The following is a 5,562-nucleotide window of genomic DNA, read 5'->3' as shown; positions in this document are numbered from 1 at the left end:
GCCGCGTGGAGCACGCGGTCGCGTGGGAGCCCATGATTCCCATGCGACGTGAACGCGTCAGGAACGCGGTCACGTGGGTCGATTTGTGCCATTGGCATGCCTCCAGCACTGCTCCTGCGTAATTTTCTGTTCATTTTTATTTTTCTTTACTCCCCCTACCACGCGGACGCGTCGCTGGTGCGATCGCGTCGCGCGGCGAAAATTTTTTTTTTTTTAAAAGAAGTATAAAGACATGTAAATGAAAGAGCACGAAAGCACTAATAAAGAGAAGAGTTATTAAAGAAGAAAAACTAAAAGTGAAGAAAAGAACGATCACACCGCGGTGGGTTGTCTCCCACCAAGCACTTTGCTTTAACGTCCGTAAGTTGGACGCTCCACTAGCTCAATCTGCTGCGATGTGGGGATCTTCCAGGCGGAAGATCTCAAGCTCCTTATTTTTCTGCACCTTCTCACCATGGTACAGCTTCAGGCGTTGTCCATTAACCTTAATAAGTTCAGAGCTTGAAGGATGGCTTAGGTGATAGACTCCATACGGTTCAGCCTTCTCTATTCTGTATGGATCTTCCCATTTTGATCTCAACTTACCGGGCATGAGCCTCAGTCGAGATTTGTAAAGGAGAACAAAATCTCCAGGTTGGAACTCTCTCTTCTTGATGTTTTGATCATGCACAGCTTTCATCTTTTCCTTGTATATTCTGGAGTTCTCATAAGCTTCCAGGCGAAGGTTCTCCAGTTCCTGCAGTTGCAACTTTCTTTCAGCTCCAGCATTCTCAATTCCCATGTTGCACTCCTTAACTGCCCAGAAGGCTCTGTGTTCTATTTCAACTGGGAGATGACAAGCTTTTCCATAAACCAAGCGGAAGGGACTCATCCCAATGGGTGTCTTGTATGCTGTTCTGTATGCCCACAGTGCATCTTGTAGTCTGGTGCTCCAGTCTTTTCTATGAGGCTTTACTATCTTTTGCAAGATACGCTTAATTTCTCTGTTTGACACCTCGGCTTGCCCATTAGTTTGGGGATGGTAAGCTGTTGCAACTTTATGGATTATCCCATGCTTCTTCATCAATCCTGTTAGTCTCCTGTTACAAAAATGGGTGCCTTGATCGCTCACGATTGCTCGTGGTGATCCAAAGCGACATATAATATGGTTTCTCACGAAAGAAACAACAGTGTTAGCATCATCAGTGCGGGTAGGAATTGCTTCCACCCATTTGGAAACATAATCCACAGCTAACAATATATAAAAATATACACTAGAATTTGGAAATGGACCCTTGAAGTCAATGCCCCAAACATCAAAAATTTCATAGAAAAGCATATATTGTTGAGGCATCTCATCCCTCTTGGATATGTTACCAAATTTCTGGCATGGGTGACAAGATTTACAAAACTCAGCAGCATCTCTAAAAAGAGTAGGCCACCAGAATCCGCAGTCTAAGATCTTTCTAGCTGTTCTTTGAGGGCCAAAGTGTCCTCCACTCTCAGATGAGTGACAGGCCTCTAAAATGGACTGGAATTCTGATTGAGGCACACAACGTCTAATTATCTGGTCAGCGCCACATCTCCATAAATATGGGTCATCCCATATATAATATTTAGACTCACTTTTCAGCTTGTCTCTTTGATGTTTAGAAAAATGTGGAGGAAATATGCGGCTAACTAAATAATTAGCAACAGGTGCATACCAAGGGACTACCTTAGATACTTCTTGTAGGTTATCAAAAGGAAAATTATCATCTATAGGAGTAGAATCATCCTTAATATGTTCAAGGAGACTCAAGTGGTCTGCTACTAAATTCTGATTACCACTCCTGTCCTTTATTTCTAAATTAAATTCTTGTAGCAGCAGTATCCAACGTATAAGTCTTGGTTTGGACTCCTTTTTAGCTAATATATACTTTAGAACTGCGTGGTCTGAATACACTACTACTTTGGTACCAAGTAAATAGGCCCGGAATTTATCCAGAGCAAAAACAATAGCAAGAAGTTCTTTCTCAATAGTAGTATAATTGGACTGGGCAGTGTCTAAAGTCTTAGACGCATAGGCAATAACAAAAGGATCCTTACCTTCACGCTGAGCCAGCGCTGCTCCTACTGCATGGTTGGAAGCATCGCACATGATTTCAAATGGCTGGTTCCAGTCTGGTCCTCTCACAATTAGGGCTTGCGTTAGAGCAGTCTTCAGCTTATCAAACGCTTGTTTGCAATCCTCACTGAACTCGAACTCAATATCCTTCTGCAGTAATCTGGATAAGGGAAGTGCCACCTTACTAAAGTCCTTAATAAATCTCCTGTAGAAACATGCATGGCCAAGGAACGAACGGACTTCCCTCACAGAAGAGGGGTAAGGTAAACTAGAAATAACATTCACCTTTGCTGGGTCTACAGAAATGCCATTATTAGATACCACATGTCCTAATACAATCCCTTGTTTTACCATAAAGTGGCATTTTTCGAAATTCAATACAAGGTTTGTATTAACACATCTATCTAGTACTCTAGATAACCCATCTAAGCAAAGGCTAAAAGAATCACCATAAACACTAAAATCGTCCATAAAAACTTCCATACAGTCCTCAATAAGATCAGAGAAAAGACTCATCATGCACCTTTGAAAAGTAGCTGGTGCATTGCACAAGCCAAAGGGCATTCTCTTATAAGCATAGGTCCCAAAAAGACATGTAAAAGTAGTCTTTTCCTGATCCTCAGGAGCTATATGAATCTGGAAATAACCTGTGTAACCATCTAGAAAGCAGTAATGTGATTTACCTAACAGGCGATCCAGCATTTGATCAATGAATGGAAGTGGGTAGTGATCCTTAGGGGTAGCTTGGTTGAGATGCCTGTAATCAATGCAGACTCTCCAAGCATTCTGAACTCTAGTTGCTATGAGCTCTCCATGCTCATTCTTCACGGTAGTGACTCCGGACTTCTTGGGTACCACATGTACTGGGCTTACCCATTCACTGTCTGAAATGGGATATATGATACCGGCCTCCAATAGTCTGGTCACCTCCTTCTTGACAACTTCCAAGATGGTGGGATTCAATCTTCTCTGGGGTTGACCGACAGGTCTTGCTCCCTCTTCTAAAAATATTCTGTGCTCGCATACTTGAGGGTTGATTCCCACTATGTCTGCCAAACTCCACCCAATTGCCTTCTTATGCTTCCTTAGCACATCAAGTAGCTGCTCTTCTTGTTGAGAAGTCAGTTCTCTTGCAATAATAACCGGAAGCTTCTGCTCGTCCTCGAGATAGGCATATTTGAGGTGTGGAGGAAGAGGTTTCAATTCTAACTTTTGATCATGGGCAGGCTCTGGATTATCTGGAGCTCGTAAAAATGGCGAAGTGCCCTCATTGTCAGTTAAGAGGGTCCCCACACTCGGACCTTGTCCAGTGTGCCTCTCTTCAAACTCTTCTTTTTGAACTTCAGCCACACTTTCGTCTATGACATCACACTGGAAGATAGAACGATCTTCTGGGGGGTTGTTAATGACTCCATTCAGATTGAAGATCACTATGCGGCCATCTATTTCAAAGGAGTATGTTCCTGAAAAAGCATCCAATTTGAATTTTGATGTCTTCAGGAATGGTCTTCCAAGTAGGATCGATGATGGCTTATCTGAATCATTATGGGGCATCTCCAAGATATAAAAATCAGTGGGAAATGTAAGCCCTTTAATATTCACCAAAACATCTTCAGCAACTCCAGCCACTGTAATAATGCTTTTATCTGCTAACACAAAACGAGCTGCCGACCTTTTTAAGGGAGGGAGCCTCAAAACATCATATATGGACAAAGGCATTATACTGACACATGCTCCTAAATCACACATGCAATCATAAATTACTACACCACCAATAGTACAACTAACTATGCAAGGACCTGGATCACTACATTTTTCAGGTAATCCTCCCATTAAAGCAGATATAGAACTACCTAAAGGAATAGTTTCTAATTCATTAATTTTGTCTTTATGGATACATAAGTCTTTTAGAAACTTTGCATATTTAGGTACCTGCTGAATAACATCAAAAAGGGGAACAGTTACCTCAACCTTTTTGAATATTTCTACCATTTTAGGATCAGGTTCCAGCTGCTTCCTGGGCTTCCTTGCAAGTTGTGGAAATGGAATGGGAGTAGTGTTTTCTGTGGTGCCTGCGCCTTTTTGTGCTTCTTTCTGTGGTTGAGCTATCTCTTCTTCAGCTATGTCCTGTATATCCTCTTCCTCTTCAACATCTTCGATTTCTACCACCTCTTCAGTTGAGGCGTATTCTGGTGAGCTTGGTTCCTCCTGATTCCTCTCCTGCAGTGTGGTTCCGGACCTCAGGGTGATGGCATTAATGCCTCCCTTTGGATTGGGTAATGGTTGAGAGGGGATTCCAGTGGTGCTTAAAGGTTGGTTACTGGAATTTTGTGCTGAACCAAGCTGTGTCATAAAAGCTTGCAGAGTAGAGGTGAGACCATTCAGACTGGCGTTAATACTGTTCACAATGGTACTTTCCATGGCCAGTTGTCTTTTCTCAAAAGCTTGTAATAAATCTTCATTAGAAGATACAGAAGGATGAGTAAATTGAGAGGTTTGTTGCTGATTGTTCGGTGGTCCTTGGTTTTGCCTCAGGTGAGGTGCTCGGTAAGGTTGATTTTGCTACCTGTTGTTGTTATTATTCCACCTCTAATTTCTCTGATTATCTCTACCTCCCCTGTTATTGTTGTCCCTCCAATTTTGGTTTGAATTGTCCTGCCATCCATGGTTATTATTTCCACTTTGATTGTACCCTTGGTTGGGGCGGTCATAGAAGTTGTGAGTGGATGCCACCATGTTGTCTTCTTGTTGGAGCTGCGGGCATTCATCAGTGTAATGGCTGTAATCAGCACAAATTCTGCAAATTCTTTGTGGAACTAGTTGTTGGTTTTGCTGCGGTTGAGTTTGCTGAGCTTGTTGATTCAACTGCATTTGCTTCAGCAGGTTGGTCATCTCACAGATGCTTTGAGTTAGAGCAGCAGTTTCTCTGCCAGAAGATACTTCTGCAACGGCTTTTGAACGGCCTTGCTTCTGTCTGTGGTTCCGAGTAGATTCAGCTAAATCACTGATCAATTGCCAAGCTTCATCAGTGGTCTTGTACTTCTTCATAGACCCATTGCTGGTACTTTCCAATGTGGTCTTATCTTGGGGCCTCATACCTTGTGTGATATAGCTGAGTAGCACGATCTTGTCAATCATGTGGTGGGGGCATGCTTCCAGAAGATTATTGAAGCGCTCCCAGTATTCAAAGAGAGTCTCATTGTCATCCTGAACAATTGTAGAGATATCCTTCCTCAGTTTATCAGTAACTTCAGATGGAAAGAATTTCTCTAGAAACTCCTTTCTGAGTGTATCCCAGTTGGATACATTTGCTATAGGTTGAGTGTAGTACCACTCTCTTGCTTTTCCCTCAAGAGAGAACGGAAAAGCTTTCAGCAGAAATGAAGTTTCATCAGTGCCATCACGCCTGACAGTAGAACAGGCTGCCTGGAAATCTCTCAAGTGCTTGATAGGCTCTTGAGCAGGTAGGCCATGAA

At 42.6% G+C, this 5,562-nt stretch overlaps 1 non-coding gene across 1 annotated transcript; it reads left to right on the top strand.

Annotated features, from left to right (window-relative positions):
• Nucleotides 1-5,218: 5,218 nt before the first annotated feature.
• On the top strand, nt 5,219-5,326 carry LOC148571710 (small nucleolar RNA R71). Its single transcript, XR_015908530.1, has one exon. It is a non-coding gene; the product is annotated as a small nucleolar RNA R71 (small nucleolar RNA).
• The last annotated feature ends 236 nt before the right edge of the window (nt 5,327-5,562 follow it).

This window comes from Arachis ipaensis, chromosome B3, assembly GCF_059453495.1.
Source record: "Arachis ipaensis isolate K30076 ecotype BB chromosome B3, ASM5945349v1, whole genome shotgun sequence".
NCBI lineage: Eukaryota > Viridiplantae > Streptophyta > Magnoliopsida > Fabales > Fabaceae > Arachis > Arachis ipaensis.
The sequence above is the reverse complement of the archived record's forward strand: the minus strand, read 5'-3'. Positions and strand labels throughout refer to the sequence as shown.